The following is an 18,794-nucleotide window of genomic DNA, read 5'->3' on the forward strand; positions in this document are numbered from 1 at the left end:
TGCCTCATTCTCTGTGTCCGTCTGTCTGTCCTTGCTCACTGAAGTCGCTCCCTTGTCTTTACTGTTGACCCGGCACTGCCGTGGTCTGTGGAGTGCAGGTGTCTTTTAAAATGTTGCTTTTTCCCCTTGATCTCCTTCTAGGTGTTGGATTTCTGGGTCACCGAGTACTTCTATGATTAGTTTTTAAAAGAACCACCATAATGTTCTCCCTAATTGGTGTACCAATTTACATTCCCACCAACAGTGTAGGAGGGTTTCGTTCTCTCCACACCCTCTGCAAAATTTGTTGTTGTAGGTCTTTGATGTGGCCATTCTGACCAATGTGAGGTGATGCCTCATTGTACATTTGATTTGCCTTTCTCAAAGAACTAGTGATGCTGAGCATCTTTTCATGTGCTTTATGACCGTCTCTATGACTTCTTTAGAGAAACATGCATTTAGACCTTTGGCTGATTTTTTTGTTGAGTTTTTTTTTTTTTTTTTTTTTTAGCTGAGGTGTACTAATAATTTGTATGTGTTGGAGAGAAAGTTCTTGTGAAATCAACCCTGAATATTCATTGGAAGTGGAAGGATTGAAGCTGAAGCTCCAATCTTTTGGCCACCTGAGGCAAAGAGTCAACTCATTGGTAAAGACCCTGATGCTAGAAAAGATTGAGGATGGGAGGAGAAGGGAGCAGCAGAGGATGAGATGGTTGGATGGCTTTACCCACTCAACAGAAATGAGTTTGAGCAAACTCCTAGAGATAGTGAGGGACAGGAAAGCCTAGTGTGCTGCAGTCCATGGGGTCACAAAGAGTCAGACATGACTTAGCAACTGAACAACTACAAAAACCTGGATCTCCCTGAATATTAACTGTCTAGCAATTCAGCTGGCATTTAATATTCAGCTGCACAGTATTAAAAGACAAAAAGATATGACACTGAAAAATGAACTCCCCTAGTTGGTAGGTGCCCAATATGCTGCTGGAGAAGAGCAAAGAAATAAATCCAGAAGGAATGAAGAGGCTAAGTCAAAACGGAAGCAGCTGTGGGTGTGTCTGGGGGTGGAAGTAAAGTCTGATGCTGTAAAGAGCAATATTGCATAGGAACCTGGAATGTTAGGTCTATGAATCCAGGTAAATTAGATGTGGTCAAGAAGGAGATGGCAAGAGTGAACACTAACATTTGAGGACTAAGTGAACTAAGACGGATGGAAATGAGTGAATTTAATTCAGATGACCATTATATCCACTACTGTGGGCAAGAATCCCTTAGAAGAAATGGAGTAGCCCCGATAGTCAACAAAAGACTGTGAAATGGAGTACTTGGCTGCAGTCTCAAAAACAACAGAATGATCTCTTATTCATTTCCAAGGCAATTCATTCAATATCAAAGTAGTCCAAGTCTATGCCCCAACCTCTAATACTGAAGAAGCTGAAATACCGAGTCTATGAAGACCTACAAGACCTCCCAGAACTAAGGCCAAAAAAAGATGTCCTTTTCATCATAGGGACTGGAATGCACGTTTTCTATGAAATCTCTACTTTTTCCCCCCAACTTTATGCCTTAGAAGGTAGAGCAGAGTGGTGAGCATCAGGTCCATGTGAGTTATTTATATCAGATACACTTTTCTGTGAATATAAACAGGAAGATAGGGGATAAATTTTATGAATTATCTCTTAGAGACAAAGATTTCTGTGCATATGTTGAAGGAAGGAATGAAGGAAGGCAGGCAGAGGATTTTCCTTGTGGATTACTTGTTACATATATTGATTTCTTGTCAATTTAGGTATGGACCTCCTAATGCATCCCATCCCTTCACTTTAATTTTTTTCTGGAACCATTTGTTTAATTTGAATTCTCAGAGTCTCTTTCAGAATTGGAAATTTGTTGACTTGCACATCTATTTTTTAGTTTACCTGGACAATACCTCATACACCATGTTCTACCTCTGCCTTAGTGTATGATCCTTCAAACTCCATCCCTGTGACTACCAGTGTCATAATTCCCTAACTTCAGCAGCAGTTTTATATGAGTGAGAAATAGTCTACTGTATACATGCAGCACATCTTGTTATTCAGTTGCTCAGTCGTGTCCGAATCTTTGTGACTCCATGGACTGCAGCATGCCAGGTTTCCTTGTCCATCACCAATGCCCAGAGCTTGCTCAAACTCATGTCCATTGAGTTGGTGATGCCATCCAACCATCTCACCCTCTGTCGTCCCCTTCTCCTGCCTTCAATCTCTCCCAGCATCAGGGTCTTTCCCAATGAGTCAGTTCTTCGAATCATGTTACCAAAGTATTGGAGTTTCAGCTTCAGTATCAGTCCTTCTAAAGAATATTCAGGACTGATTTCCTTTAGCATTGATTGGTTTGGTCTCCTTGCATTCCAAGAGACTCTCAAGAGTCTTCTCCAACAGCACAGTTCAAAAGCATCAATTCTTTGGCATTCAGCTTTCTTTATGGTCCAACTCTCACATCCATACATGACTACTGGAAAAACTATAGCTTTGACTAGATGGACCTTTGTCGGCAAAATATTGTCTCTGCTTTTTAATATGCTGTCTAGGTTGCTCATAACTTTTCTTTCAAGGATCAAGCATCTTATAATTTCATGGCTGCAGTCACCATCTGCAGTGATTTTTGGAGCCCCCCCAAATAAAGCCTGTTAGTTTTCCATTGTTTGCCCATCTATTTGCCATGAAGTGATGGGACCAGATGCCATGATCTTTGTTTATTGAATGTTGAGTTTTAAGACAGCTTTTTCACTCTCCTCTTTCACTTTCATCAGGAGGCTCTTTAGTTCCTCCTCACTGTCTGCCAAAAGGGTGGTGTCATCTGTGTATCTGAGGTTATTGATATTTCTCCTGACAATCTTGATTCCAGCTTGTGCTTCATCCAGCCCAGCATTTCACACGATGTACTCTGCATATAGTTAAATAAGCAGGTTGATAATGTACAGCCTTGATGTACTCCTTTCCCCATTTGGAGCCAGTCCCTTGTTCCATGTCTGGTTCTAACTGTTGCTTCTTGACCTGCATACAGATTTCTCAGGAGACTGTTCAGATGGTCTGGGATTCTCATCTCTTGAAGAATTTTCCACATTTTGGTGTGATCTGTACAGTCAAAGGCTTTGGCGTAATCAATAAAGGAGATGTTTTTCTGAAATTCTCTTGATTTTTGTATGATCCAATGGATATTGGCAATTTCATCTCTGGTTCCTCTGCCTTTCTAAATCCAGCTTGAACATCTGGAAGTTCATGGTTCATGTAGTGTTGAAGCCTGGCTTGGAGAATTTTGAGCATTACTTTGCTAGCATGTGAGATGAGTGCAATTGTGTGGTAGTTTGAGCATTCTTTGGCATTGCCCTTATTTGGGATTGGAATGAAAATTGACCTTTTCCAGTCTTGTGGCCACTGCAGAGTTTTCCAAATTTGCTGGCATATAGAGTGCAGCACTTTCAAAGCATCATCTTTTAGGATTTGAAATAGCTCAACTGGAATTCTATCACCTCCACTAGCTTTTTGTAGCAATGCTTCCTAAGGCCCAGTTGACTTCACATTCCAGAATGTCTGGCTCTAGTTGAGTGACCACACCATCGTGGTTATCTGGGTCGTGAAGATCTTTTTTGTATAGTTCTTCTGTGTATTCTTGCCACCTCTTCTTAATATCTTCTGCTTCTCTGAGGTCCATACCATTTCGGTGCTTTATTGAGCCCATCTTTGCATGACATATTCCCTTGGTATCTCTAATTTTCTTGAAGAGATCTCTAGTCTTTCCCATTCTATTGTTTTCTTCTATTTCTTTGCATTGATCCCTGAGGAAGGCTTTCTTATCTCTGCTTGCTCTTCTTTGGAACTCTGCATTCAAATGGGTATATCTTTCCTTTTTTCCTTTTCCTTTCACTTTTCTTCTTTTCACAGCTATTTGTAAGGCCTCCTCAGACAACCATTTCGCCTTTTTGCATTTCTTTTCCTTGGGGAAGGTCTTGATCCCTGTCTCCTGTACAATGTCACAAACCTCCATCCATAGTTTTTCAGACACTCTGTCTATCAGATCTAATCCCTTGAATCTATTTCTCACTTCCACTGTGGAATCGTAAGGGATTTGATTTAGGTTATACCTGAATGGTCTAATGGTTTTCCTTACTTTCTTCCATTTAAGTCTGAATTTGGCAATAAGGAGTTCATGATCGGAGCCACAGTCAGCTCCCGGTCTTGTTTTTTGCTGACTGTATAGAGCTTCTCCATCTTTGGCTCAAAGAATATAATCAATCTGATTTCGGTATTGACCATCTGGTGATGTCCGTGTGTAGAATCTTCTCTTGTGTTGTTGGAAGAGGGTGTTTGCTATGACCAGTGCATTCTCTTGGCAAAACTCTGTTAGCCTTTGCCCTGTTTCATTTTGTACTCCCAGGTCAATTTTGCCTGTTCCTCCGGGTATCTCTTGACTTCCTACTTTTGCATTCCAGTCCCCTATGATGAAAAGGACATCTTTTTTGGGTGTGAATTCTAGAACATCTTGTAGGTCTTCATAGAATAATTCAATTTCAGCTTCTTCAGCATTACTGGTTGGGGCCTAGACTTGGAACTGTGATATTGAATGGTTTGTCTTGGAAACGAACAGAAATCATTCTGTCATTTTTGAGACTGCACCCAAGTACTGCATTTCCAACTCTTCCGTTGACTATGAGGGCTACTTCATTTCTTCTAAGGGGTTCTTGCCCACAGTAGTAGATATAATGGTCATCTGAGTGAAATTCACCCATTAGAGTCCATTTTAGTTGACTGATTCCTAAAATGTTGATGTTCACTCTTGCCATCCCCTGTTTGACCACTTCTAATTTACCTTGATTCATGGACCTAACATTCCAGGTTCTTATGCAGTATTGCTCTTTATAGCATGGGACTTTACTTCCATCACCAGTCACATCCACAACTGGGCATTGTTTTCACTTTGGCTCCATCTCTTCATTCTTCCTGGAGCTATTTCTCTCCTCTTCTCCAGCAGCATGTTGGGCACCTACTGACCTGGGGAGTTTATGTTTCAGTGTCCTATCTTTTTGCCTTTTTGTACCGTTCATGGGATTCTCAAGGCAAGAATACTGAAGTGGTTTACCATTCCGTTCTCCAGTGGACTACATTTTGTCAGAACTCTCCACCATGACCTGTCTGTCTTGGGTGGCCCTACATGGCATGGCTCATAGTTTCTTTGAGTTAGACAAGGCTGTGGTTGTTGTGATCAGTTTAATTAGTTTTGTGTTTTGGATTCTACCTGAACTATCTATCTGGATTCTACCTGAACAAACAGAAAAGGCCTTGAGTCTCACTACTATTTCCCCATAGAGCATCACACAAACACCCAATCCAGACTCATCATTTTAGGGTCCACAGTACACTACTGAGGGTGCTTCTATGCCAGGAGGCAGCGTTGTCAGGAAGGAGGCTTGAGCTAAGATCCCCAGGACCAGCAGAGGTGAAGACTGGCTAAATTTTGCCTTGAAATTTCTAGCGGCCTCGATCCCACAATGTAATTTTGTCCCAGCCTGACACAGCACACACTAAACCTTTAAAAATTGTTCACTGCCAGACTGTTTTGACCCCACCCCAGTTTAGCAGTGGGACGCAAGCCTGCTCGGCCTCCAGGGATGCTGTAGCGTCCCAACTTAGGGAGGTCGAACGTCATATAGTAGACACTGCTTTCCTTCCCTTTTCTTTAACATCTTGCCAATACTACCCGCAGCATAGTCCAATTGACTTGCTGTGACGGTTGTCACTGCACAGTCGCCTGATTCAGGTATGAAATCATCTATGGGTTTTCTCTATGGTGTTGGGGAGACTATCTGCCTTAGGAGGTCGAGCTTAGTGGTGAGCATCAGGTCTTCATGCCTTTTATACTTCAGGTACCCTTTCTTCTTTTTTTTTGCCAGTGGAAAGCAGGAAGATAATAGATAACTGGTATGGATCATCTCTTAGCGCTACAGAGTTGTATGTCTGGATGGAAGGGAGGAGGAAACGGTACAGCCCACGTGGGTGATTCATTACAGGTACAGATCTGCTTTAGCTTTGAGTACTTACTTGCTAATTTGTTCCAGGCCGTGCTCTTTCTTTCTTTCCAAAATCCTTTTTTTGACTTTGAATTCTCAGGGTCTCTTTCTGGGATGTCAGTTTGTCGCCTTCTCTGTCTGTCCTCACTTGGCCTAGACTAGACCTCATATACCCAGTTCTTCCTCTGCCTGACTGACTACTCTTGGCCTCTGATCCTTCATGGGCCATCCATCCGTGTCTCCCAGGGTTGGAGTTCCCTACTTTCCATATCTTTTTTTTCTGTGAGTGAGAATCCGTCTACCAGAACTGTGTACAATGTTTTCTTTAAGCTTCAGTCTCTCGTTGGGGATTTTGCAGGTTGCACATCTAGGCTCCTGAAGGAAGCAGTGGTGGCTGTCTGTTGGGGTGCATGTGCCTTTTGATCGATGGAGCTCTCAGGATACAGGCCAAGGTGTGGGAATGACATAAGGCCTGACTTGAGAGTGTTCTTTCAGGCGTTCAGAGTCTGCTGTCTCCCTTCTAGCGGCTGCTGTCAATGGGTGCTCCCAGCCACAGTCCAGGGTGGTTCTTCTTCCTCCAGACTCTCTGCCACGTTGATTGCCTATAGCCTTGCCATGTTGGCATTTGTGAATGTTGCAATGTGACTTCCCATTGTCCTTTCGATTGGCATTCCTGCGTTAATCAGGGATGCTGAGCGCCTTGTTTGGTGGGGGAGGTTGAGTGCATCTGTGCTTTCTGGTTTTTTCTTTCTTTCTTCTCCTTTAAGGGTGTCAGGGCGATTTTCCTTTGGCAGTTGGCTTCCTGAACATCAGCTGCCATTCCCTGGGGGCAGCTGGCTGGAAGGGAAGCCCAGGCCTTGTGGATTGACCTGAGGTTCCTGTTGTCATGTTGTAGTTACAGGAAATGGCCACAAGGTGGCAGCACTTTCCCATGCCCACCTTTGGATCCTGGGGGCAAGCAGAGCCTTAGGGCCAGCTGGCTTCCTGGCTGTGTAATAAATGAGTGGGATGTGCCTGAGCAAAGAAGATTGGCCTGAGTCTCACCCCTTTCCCCCTACAGCATCTCACAAACAGCCCTTCCAGACGAGTCCCTTCAGGGTCCACAGTGCACTGCTGGGGGTTCTTAGGAGTTAGAAGGCTGCATTCTCAGGCAGGAGGCTGGAACTGGGCTTCCCAGCACCAGGAGAGGGAGAGGCTGCCTGAATAACCCCAGTTACGCAGATGACAGCACCCTTATGGCAGAAAGCGAAGAACTAAATAGCGTCTTGATGAAAATGAAAGGGGAGAGTGAAAAAGCTAGCTTAAAATTCAACATTCAAAAAACGAAGATCTTGGCATTCGGTCCCATCACTTCATGGCAAATAGATGAGGAATCAGTGGAAGCTGTGCGAGTGTTTTTTTTTTTTTTTTTTTTCCCTTGAGCTCCAAAATCACTGCAGTTGGTGACTGCAGCCATGAAATTAAAAGACGCTTCCTCCTTGGAAGAAAAGCTATGACCAACCTAGACAGCACATTAAAAAGAAGAGACATACTTTGCTGACAAAGGTCTGTCTAGTCAGAGCTATGGTTTTTCCAGTAGTCATGTAGGGACATGAGAGTTGGACCATAAAAAAACTGAGCGCTGTGGAATTGATGCTTTTGAACTGTGGTGTTGGAGAAGACTCTTCAGAGTCCCTTGGACTGGAAGGAGATCCAACCAGTCCATCCTAAAGGAAATCAGCTCTGAATATTCATTGGAAGGACTGATGCTGAAGTTGAAGCTCCAATACTTTGGCCACTTGATGGGAATACTGACTCACTGAGAAAGACCCTGATGCTGGGAAGGATTGAAGGCAGGAGGAGAAGGGGATGACAGAGGATGAGATGGTTGGATGTCATCACCGACTCAATGGACCTGAGTTTGAGTTAGCTCCAGGTGTTGGTGTTGGTGTTGGTGATGGACAGGGAGGCCTGGTGTGCTGCAGTCCATGGGGTTGCAGAGTCAGACATGACTGAGTGACTGAACTGAACTGAACTGAGGCAAAAAGAGCCTGACTTCCTCAGCTTTACCCTACTCTGGCGATCCCAGAACCTCTTATTTAAAAATAGGAATTTTGCTTTGGCTCGATTTATAAATTGAAAAAGGTCTGTGCTGAATACCTTATACAATCTTTGAAGGCATAAAAATTTAACTCTGAAGTTACAGAACATAGAACTTCCTAAAAGAAATTTCCAGCCAGTGAAGAGGGGAATCCTGTAGGGTCATGCTTTGAGAACTGCACCCTCTCCCATGAGGAGTCCAGGGGCTTATATAAGACGAGGGCTTGCAGTCAGGACTTAGTGATGGGGGACAGAGGTGTTAGGATCTTGTCAAAAACAGTCCTGGGCTGGTGTCAATAGCCCAGTAATTGAGTCTAGCAGTTCAGTGACTCTGTGGCCTTTCTGATATGTAACTACAAGGGAAAGGGAGTGTTGTGAGGATAAGCAAAGGATAAGATGTGCAACACTGTGTCCTTACATGGCAGGGAGAGAGACAGAGAGACACACAGGCAGAGCAGACAGTTTTTTAGAGAGAATTTGCTGAGAACAGAGGACTGAGGTAGGGAGGGCCACTGATGAGAGAGCAGGCAGACTTCCTGACCGACCAGGAAGAGCTGATCTCTTTCATGGGCTTGAGCTAATTGTTATAGTCTCAGGACAAAGAAAGTTCCTATGAAATGGGATGGTGTTCTCATTGGTTGGGGGTCTTTTGATTGTCCACCTTGCCTAATATGGAGGTTGGAACTTGCTATTTAGGGGAAGAATGTGAAGTGAAAAGTGAAGTGAAGTCGCTCAGTCGAGTCCGACTCTTCGCGACCCCGTAGACTGTAGCCTATCAGGCTCCTCTGTCCATGGGATTTTCCAGGCGAGAATACTGGAGTGGGTTGCCATTTCCTTCTCCAGAAGATCTTCCCGACCCAGGGATTGAACCTGGGTCTCCTGCATTGTAAGAAGACAGTTTACCGTCTGAGCCACCAGGGAAGTCCAAGGGACAGAATGACGAATGACAAACAGAATGGCCCATGACAGTGGTTGCCATGGAGCTTTGCTAATCCTGGAAATATTGCCCTATGACCCCAGCATGTGGTTCCATAGTTTATGCTTCAGAAAGACCATGTTGAGATGGGGTGTAAGATTCACCGTGGGGGCAGGGAGCTTTGTTAGGGCCTGATGGAGGGATCAGGCTTGAGCCAAGGTTGTGGCCCTAGAGGGAAATCAGTGTGGGGACTGGCCATAGGCTCTGGAGGGGGAACTGGCAGTCGCTGGGGCACAAGGAAGTGGGAGACTGGGAGGCCCTGGGCGTCTGGGCTCAGCAACCAGGGGAGGTCGGGCTGCCTCCTGGGTGTGGGAGCAGCAGGATCACAGTCCTCTGTGAGGCCTCTTGGCCCTCAAGGTGAGACGGGGATGCGGTGGCTGGACAGATGCACCTGGTCTGGGAGAGGGTCCAGGCTGGAAATATCACTGGAATCATTGCAGGAAGAGGAGAGGCCGGGCAGGGGCATGTGGGTCATAGCAGACTCCACGCGGGTGACTGTAGTGCAGTCCTGGTGGAATAAACTCACAGCCAGAAAGGGCTGCCTGTCAGGAGCTCAGCTTCTTTCTCTGTTCTTATAAAACCCCCATGTCAGTCTGAAACCCTCTCAGGAGACTTCTGAGACCAGTGTTGCATGGTTTCTTCAAAGGGCATGTGACCATGCTCAGTCATGTCTGACCCTGGGGACTGTAGCCCACCAGGCTCCTCTGCCCTTGGAATTTTTCAGGCAAGAATACTGGAGTGGGCTGCCATTTCCTCCTCCAGAGAATCTTCCCAACCCAGGGATCAAATCCCGTTCTCCTGTGTCTCCTGCATTGGCAGGTGGGTTCTTTACCACTGAGCCACCCGGGAAGCCTTTTCATCAAAGGGTGGCAGGGGAAACAGAACCACTGCCGGCCCCGCCCGTGTCCTCACTGGCGATGAGCCCCATCAGGGCCCCGAGGCTCACAGACGACAGGGAGCTCTTGCCCTCAGGACTGGCTCCTCCTTCCAACCAGCTGCTGGTTAGAGGCCCAGGCATCCCCATCCTGACTCCAGGCTCCAGCGCCTGGCTTCTGTGATAGTTTAGGGGTAAGGAAGACCCTCACACTCCTGTACTTGCCTGGGCTCAAGAATGTCTTAAAATCAGCACCTCGCAGATCATGGAGGGCTGAATGTTTCCAGCGGGTATGGGGAAACCATGGGGCGTGAGGTTCCTGCGTGTGCAGGGCCTTCCCAGTGCAGAGGTCTGTGCGTTTCCCCAGCCAGTCGGCTCCTCACGTCATCCTCCCAGGAAGCCCAGACCCAGGGTCACCAGGGCAGAGGCCCTCTCTCCCTTTATGTGTAGCTGTCAGTCCCACAGTGAGAACCCGGTGCCCACCATCCGCCGTTTCTCTGTGCGTCGCTCCTTTCCAGATGACATGTTCAGAGGTTTGAGCATTCTCAGCTGCCACACCCTGGAGAGACCTCTGTAAAATCAAGCCCACTGTTTATGAAAGCTCCGTTTTGCCTTTAGTCTACAGATTCTGCTCATTTCCAAAGCTGTCAGCGCCTTTTGCCTCATCCCGCACAGTGAGGTTTTTCTATGTAGTTCTATTACAGTCAGATGCGGTGTCCCATTGTGTGTTCCACTCCTACACCCAAAATAACTAAAATCAAATAGATTATAATCGACCCCTTGGGCTATACACATCTGCAGGCTCAGACAAATGCATAGTGACAGGTATCCATTCTAAAGTATCACATGAAATCTTTTAAACCCCCACCCCATGATCTGCTTATTATTTGTGTAGCTTTGCCTCATCCAGGATGTCATAAATGGGGTCACAATGATGTAGGAGATAGCTGGGCTCCAGGTTAGACACTAGCAACTGGCCTCCTGTTTGCATTTCACGGGACATGAAGAAGTGGGCTTCAGCTGGATACTCACAACGGTTAGCATTTCCTGAGACAAGAGATAGCTGGACGCCAGTTAAGGCATTTACAGTCAGCCTCCTGTTTGCCTTCTGAAATGGAAGTAACAACAGAAACAGGGTAAATAGCCAGGGTTTGTCTCTTGGAAACACGTTCAAGTAACAGTTATGGCAATAGTCAAGGTAATAGTCAAGGCAAGGACAAAGAGGGGCAAAACCCTGTGTGAGAAAAGGATTCAGGAATTGCTGCTCCCCGTCTTTTGGGACAAAGGAGATACTCCACATGCACAGGAAGGCTCTTTGTGGGTTGAAAGTCTGGGGACAGTGCCAGGCCATAATGAGTCTTGTGCCTCCCTTCACTTTGAGGTCCATCTTGGCTGACGGGTGTGTGCACGCCAAGGGGAGGGTCCCAGCATAGATCAGGTTGAAAAAGAAACCAGATAACTGGATGATGGAAGACAAAGACCTGGAAGAACTGACCTGTATGAATGACTTAACCGTCTCTTTACTGCGCTGCTCCTCCCCGGGGGGGGGGGGGGGGCTGCCCACACACTTTGTCTCCAGATGCGTGTCTCTGCCTTGCTTCTGTCTCAAGTAAACAAATGGTTTCTCTCTGTGCTCTCCCACTTGTTGTTACACTATGTCTATGATAATGAATTTTATACTTGCATTTACAGTCTCTGCCTCCGGGATAAATGCATTTTTCCCTGGGACAAAGAGTCAAGGGAAAATATCTTCTAGCCTGTAGCCCTTGCTGCTCTGGTGTCTAGGATTCCTGGTTTTCATCCAGGCTGGCCGGGGTCAGTTCCTAGGCAGGGAATTAAGATCCTGCTTCATGCCCTGCTCACTGTGTTACCAAGTCCAAGCTCACTCTGCTCGTCACACAACAGGCCAATGAATCCAAGAGACAAGGTATCGAGGCAATGAAGAGACTTTAATTGGGGAGCCAGCTGACTGAGAAGACGGCAGGCTAGTGCCTCAAAATATCCATCTTGTCAGGGCCTGGTGGCCAGGCTCTTTTATGGATCAGAAATGGGGGCAGGTGAGGAAACAAAGCAAGAAGACTTTTCAATCCTTGCAGATGTCTCCTAGAATGGCAAGCCTCAGGCAGGGAGATGTGTTAGTCTCACTTCCTTACAGTCCTTCATAGGGGGCTCAGATTATCTCCCAGAGGCAGGCCATTATGTATATTTATTATAACAAAAAAGAGTTACAGTCATAGAAGCAGAGCCAGTGGAAATTTAAAATTAACCCTCCCTGGTTACAACTGCTGCCTCGTTGAGTTCAATAGTGTGTGCAGCTTCTTTAGACCGGATTCTTTCACTAACAGTGTATGAGCTGCTGGTTCATTCCGTTCTATTGCTAAGTGATGTTCCATTGCTTATGCTTGTAAAGAAAAACAATTTTCCTTGTACCCTTCCAGATTTTTGGTAGAGACTTCCCCTGTAAAAAAGAAAAAACAGATTACCAGGAGAAAAACAGAAGTTTAATAACCTGTATACCTCCTGTATGGGTTTTCCTGGCAGCTCAGATGGTAAAGAATCCACCTGCAATGCGGGAGACCTGGGTTCGATCCCTGGGTTGGGAAGATCCCCTGGAGGAGGGCACAGCAACGCACTCCAGTATTCTTGCCTGGAGAACCCCCCTGGACAGAGGAGCCTGGCGGGTTACAGTCCATGGAGTCGCAAAGAGTCGGACATGACTGAGCGACTAAGCACCTACCTCCTGTATATACAAGAGCTACCCAGAAAAAGTGAGGTACTCCCTGTAACGTCCAAGGCCATTATTTAAAATACTATCTTCAGATAAAAACAATAGGAGAAAGTCCTTGGGGGAGGTTATCACGCAAAAGACAGTAAAGAAATGTATGATTGTTTGCAGATTTAAGTCAGGGCTCCACCATTGAAAAGAGCTACTTGAGGTTTAATCATCCTTCTATTTCTGGTGCAAAGAGGGATAGCCTTTAAATATGGAAATTTTTCCATTGTAAATGTCCTTCATCTCCATACAGTTTTCTGAGATTCCTGTTTGTTTTTTTTTTAATGAGACTGAAATATTCCTTATGCCAGAAAGGCATATCTTGGGGCGGCGTATTCTGTTTGCCTTGACATGGATGTATCCCACTTTGCTTGTGCATTCAAGGATATCCTTATTTGTTCAAGTTTTTAGCTATTATTAATAGTGCTGCTGTGCATAATTTCCTCCTTGTTTGAATTTGGAGATAGGTTTTCAAAGCAGTTGACTAAATACTGAGCATGCCAAGGTGAGACTTGTTTAGCTTTGGAACAAAATGCCCAGCTGTGTTACAAAGTGGCTGTACAGGCATCCCGCTGTTAGGGGAAGCACACTGACTGAGACCGCCCACCCTGCCCAGGCACCATGGTAACCATTTGCTTGAGTTGTTTTATGACTGGAGGTCCTGGTAAGGAACATGGAACTCATAAACCACCACCAACCAAAAGAGTTCGGGAAAGGTCAAAAGGAGACACCATATGTCCAGCCACCTCCTAGAATCCTCGCTGGCATCCATCTTGGCTGAACAGGGTGTGCACTGTTGTAGCCACGCTCTCCGGAGGCAAACTCACTCAGAAGGACAAGCAAATAGTGGAGAGCAATTTATTACACGGGTGGGTCCAAGGCAGAGTCTCCTCTTAGCCAAGGACCCCGACCAGTTTTTGTGACAACCTTATATACCATAAGTGTACGTGCCTAAACCCACATCCCCAGATTCCTTGAAACTAGTCTGGATAGTGTAAAGGAGAGATATAATCAAGGCTAGCTGTGATTTATATGCAGTAAGTCTTAGTTGGATAAACAGGGTAACATATATCAATAGATAATGTACAGATAATTTGTTTTGCTTTGGGGTAAATTAGTACACTCCCTTGGTGACAGTCCTGAAGGCCTTTTATCCGGGGGTCAGTTTTCCAATTGATACGTCGTCTCCATGGATACTGGGCATATAATTTAGTGTCCATCGGGCGAGCACCCAGGCATATAGTCCAAAGTTCACAGTGGTTTCAAGACGGAGACTGATTTTCAAGATGGAATCTGTTCGGCCTACTTTCCTCCTTCAGCACCACCAGGCAGGACTCTGAGTCAGAATGATTGGCCAAAGACAACCCGGAAAATAATCCCATCACCATAAAACCTGGGTTCCCTTCCCCTACTGCTCTCCACCCGGGCGCCCTTCCCAATAAAATCTCTTTCTTTGTCAGCACGTGTGTCTCCTCGGACAATTCATTTCCGAGTGTTAGACAGAGCTCAATTTCGGGGCCTGGAATGGGTCCCCCTTCCTTCAACACCACCAGCAATGAAGGAGAGCTTCTGTTGTTCCTCACACTCCAGCAATTGCTACTGTCATATATTCAGAGCTCAGCAGTGCTAATACGTGCAGTGTGTTAACTCATGATTTTAATTGTTATTCCCTAGTAGTATGATACTTTTGTATAATTTTAGTATGATATTGAGCATCTGCATATCTCCTTTGGCCAGGTGTTTCTGTTTAGATCCTTACCCATTTTTTTTTTTTTTTAATTTAAACTGGGGCTGTTTTAGAGGTCTTTGTCTATTTTAGGTCCAAATCCTTTATTAGATATGTGTTTGCAAATATTATTCTCCCAGTTTGTGGCTTGTCTTTAGACTTTCTGAATAAGGTCTTTCAGAGGAGAAATCTTTTATTTTATAAAGTCCACATATTTTTTTCTTTTGTGTATTGGCGTTTTCTGTGTTACAACTCAAAGCTCATGATCTGCAGACCAAAGCCAAAGTCATGTATATTTTCTTATATATACAAGTAATTTTGATTGTTTTGCATTTTAAATGTCTGTTAATGAATCTGAGTGAATTTGGTGTAAGTTTTACAGTTTGTGTTTACAGTCATTTCATTTCATATGGTTTCCAGTTGATTGTTCTGTAACTATTTTGGAGAAATCATAAGATATTCATCTCTATTTCAGTTTGAATTGCTTATCTGCAGCAGAACCCCACATATCTGCTCCACGGCCCCCTGGGGCCTGCTCCCTCTGAGATCCAGGAAACAGGAGGACCAACCAAACCGAGCCCATCCCTCATCAATGAGGTCAGGCTGCGGGCTATCTCTTCAGACTGCATTCTTTCACTGAGTAATATGCACGTGAGATTTAACCATGCCTTTTGAGGGTTGGTGGTTCATTCCTTTCTACTGATGAGTAATACTCCATTGCATGTGTATGGGAGGAAAAACAATTTTCATTCTGCCCTTCCATAATAAAAGACAAATCACCAGGAGAAAAAACAGAAGCACACCTCCTCTATGTTTCCCTGATGGCTTGCAGAACAGGGGAGATGGGTTTGATTTCTGGGTTGTGAAGATCCCCTGGAGAAGGAATTGGCAACCCACTCCAGTATTCTTGCCTGGGGAATCCAATAGACAGAGGAGCCTGGGGGGCTACAGTCCATGGGATCCCAGAGTTGAACATGACTTAGTGACTAAAACAACAAATGCCTACTGTATACAGGGGAGCTACCAAAGAAAACTGAGTCAGTCCCTGAAATGTCCTAAGCCATCACCTTAAATACCATCTTCAGCTGAAGACAGAAGTAAGACGTTGGGGAATGAGAGAAGCCAGTTATGGAAGGTTATTATCAAGACACAGTAAAGAAGGATGATTGTTGGTAGATTTAAGATAGGACCTTTCCATTGATAAGTTACTTGAGTTAATTATCCTTCTATTTCTGGTGCAAACAGGGGCAACCCTTAAATGCAGAGATTTCTCTGTTGTAAATGTCCTTCACAAAAGGCAATTGCTACTTAGTTTACTGGGAGTCCTCTTTTTTTCCCCTTGAAGCCGATGTAAATAATCCTCACACCAGAGAGGCTTATTTTGGGGTGGCCTACTCTACTTGCCTTCAAGTTTTTGACTATTATGAATAGCGCTGCTGTGCCTAAGTTCATCTTTGTTTGCATTTGGGCATGGATTTTTCAAAGCAGTTTCTTAAATACTGGAAATAATGATTGTTGGATCCCAAGGTGAGGTTTGTTTAGCTTGGGAGAAAACTGCCCAACTGTGTTACAAAGTGGCTATGCATGCAGCCTACCAGCAGTGAGGGGGCATTCCTGCTGTTCCTCAGCCTCCAGTAATTGGTATTGTCATATATTTAGAATTTACAGTCCTAATAATATGTGTGATGTGATATCTCATGATTTTAATTTATAATTCCCTAATGGTGTATGATGTTGAGCATGTTTTTGTTTTTGACTATCTGTATATCTTTTTTTGGCTGGGTGTCTGTTCAGATCTTTATTCGTTTTTTATGGGGTTGTTCAAGAGGTCTTTTGTCTATTTTGAGTCCAAATCCTTCATCAGATATGAGTTTTGCAAATACTTCTGTCCCAGATTGTGGCTTGTCTTTTGATTTTCTGAATAAGATCTTTAAGAATCAGTTCAGTTCAGTTCAGTCGCTCAATCTTGTCTGACTCTTTGTGGCCCCATGGACTGCAGCACACCAGGCCTCCCTGTCTATCACCAACTCCCGGAGTTTACTCAAACTCATGTCCATTGAGTCAGTGATGCCATCCAACCATCTCATCCTCTGTCGTCCCCTTCTCCTCCCACCTCCAATCTTTCCCAGCATCAAGGTCTTTTCAAATGAGTCAGCTCTTGGCATCAGGTGGCCAAAGGATTGGAGTTTCAGCTTCAGCATCAGTCCTTCCAATAAATATTTCAGGACTGATTTCCTTTTGGATGGACTGGTTCGTGCTCCTTGAAGACTACTGGACTCTCAAGAGCCTTCTCCAACACCACAGTTGAAAAGCATCAATTCTTTGGTGCTCATCTTTCCTTATAGTCCAACTCTCACATCCGTACATGACTAGTGGAAAAACCATATCCTTGACTAGATGGACCTTTGTTGGCAAAGTAATGTCTCTGCTTTTTAATATGCTAGGTTGGTCATAACTTTTCTTCTAAGGAGAAAGCATCTTAATTTCATGGCTGCAGTAGTTGTGCATGGGCTTAGTTGCTCCATGGCAGGTGGGATCTTCCCAGATCAGGGATTGAACCCATGTCTCCTGCATTGGCAGGTGGATTCTTAACCACCAAGGAAGTCATTCCCCTCCCTCCTTCCTGCCAACCTCCTCCTTTAAAAAAAGACTAAAAGCAACCTGTTTAGTAAGTTTTCAGGGGTCTGAGCTCTGAAGTCAGGATCTGTGGTGTCATTCTCCCAAAGGCTTCAGCTACCGGTTGGGCTCATGAGTCTGGGAACCAGGGTGGGTCTGGTGGCTGAAGACAGGCTTGGCCTCTGGACCTCTGCCCTCACCGACTCACGTAGGGGCCCCGAGCCCTGGCAGCCAAGCAGAGCGGCGCGCAGGTGGGGCTGGTACAGCCGTGGGACCGCTGCAGTCAGAGTGGAGCCTGCGGCGGAGGCAGCTGGCTGTCCGTCCCCGTGACTGCTGCTGTCCTGTGTGTCCGTGCAGGGCAGTCACGGTGTCAGGTGAGGCCTGGCCGCTGTCATGGGGACAGGATGGGACCTCAGACAGCTCACATCCCCACCCCACCCCACCCCACCCCACCCCCGCTTCAGGTCGTGGCTTGTGGCTGCTGGCAGCTCCCTGGGCTGGGAGGCTGTGTAAAGCACCAGTCCCATTGCTCAAGGTCAGCTGAGACCCCAAGCTCTGGGGTCACACACCATCCCCGCCACCATGCAGGTCGTCCCACTTCTGTGAGGGAGGGCCTGTGCGGGGCTGTGGGTGATGGGGGATTTGGGGGTGTTGTGGGCTGGCCCAGGAGCCAGCTTTTTGAGGGGAAGAGAGGGGAGGGAGAAGCTATGAATTGCTCAGGCCTGCAGGGGATTCCAGGCCCAGCTCCGGTGGGAGGTGCAGGTGAGAAGCCCCTGCAAGTTGCTCGGTCCCCACCGTATTTCAGTTGAAGCCCCTCTGTCTGCACCACCCCTAACTCTCCCTCCTGTGGCCCCTGCCTAAAGCCACAGAAGATAGGGACTCTATACGGCTTCCCTTCCTGTAGGGAAACCAAGCCACAGACAAACGTGTTCCTTTAAGAAAGCATGAAAGAAACGAGAAAATACTAGTGGTTGGTTATTACTGACACAGTTCATGTAGAGACGCTTCGGAAGCCTGGCCGTTGCCCCCAGTCCTGGAGTTTGCACCCTCCACCCCCCATCCCACGGCCCACTCTCCCCTTGGTGTCTTCTGGTGACTGGGCGAACTTCAGCCTCCTGAACACATCCTGGAAGGATCAGGCCAGGGCAGAGGTCATTCACAGAGGGGAGGGTATGGTCGACTCTTTAGCACGCCATTGCCTCCACTCTGTGTCGGAGCTCCGTTCTGGGTCAAAGCAAGCGTGGCTTCCTGATGCGGTCACTACCTTCACTCACCGGGGGGCCTAGGGGTCCACCTTGTCCCCTCGTGCAGCCTGGTCACCCCTGGGACCCGTGTGTGCGTATCTGCTCTGCTCACAGCACACCCTGGGGTCCATCCGACTTCACTCATAAAAGGGACGTGTAAGGATGAACTATTCCATAGTTAAGAATTTCAAGGTCGCGACAGTGTTGACCAGAGCACGTGGACACAGGTATGAAGCCCGTGCGTAGAGAAGCTGCTGTGTGGGCTTTGAGGACCCTCCGTGTCCGGGTGGGATGGGGGCCGGACAGGGACTTCCTTCACACGCGGCTCCAGGCTTTGTTCTTGGCAGGCGGACGACTGTGGGCACTGCCTGTCTGTGGAGGGGCTCTGGGGCTGCCCAGCTCAGCAGGAACGGCAGTAGTGGGAAGGGAGGGCTCCCTCCCTTAGCACCCCTGACCTCACACCCACTCCTCAGGGCAGCCG

The 18,794-nt window shown here is 46.3% G+C and overlaps 2 long non-coding RNA genes across 2 annotated transcripts in view; both read left to right on the top strand.

Annotated features, from left to right (window-relative positions):
- Window positions 1-490: 490 nt before the first annotated feature.
- Window positions 491-18,794, top strand: part of LOC145506314 (uncharacterized) — a 34,930-nt gene continuing 16,626 nt past the window's right edge. Inside the window, exons 1-2 of the long non-coding RNA XR_014053748.1 lie at window positions 491-626; window positions 5,909-6,025. This is a non-coding gene — a long non-coding RNA (uncharacterized LOC145506314). The remainder of the gene's footprint in view (window positions 627-5,908; window positions 6,026-18,794) is intronic.
- On the top strand, window positions 7,426-11,595 carry LOC145506313 (uncharacterized). The gene is made up of 2 exons (XR_014053747.1): window positions 7,426-11,090; window positions 11,336-11,595. It is a non-coding gene; the product is annotated as an uncharacterized LOC145506313 (long non-coding RNA).

This window comes from Giraffa tippelskirchi, chromosome 5 (genome assembly GCF_054371585.1).
Source record: "Giraffa tippelskirchi isolate mGirTip1 chromosome 5, T2T-mGirTip1v1.2.pri, whole genome shotgun sequence".
NCBI lineage: Eukaryota > Metazoa > Chordata > Mammalia > Artiodactyla > Giraffidae > Giraffa > Giraffa tippelskirchi.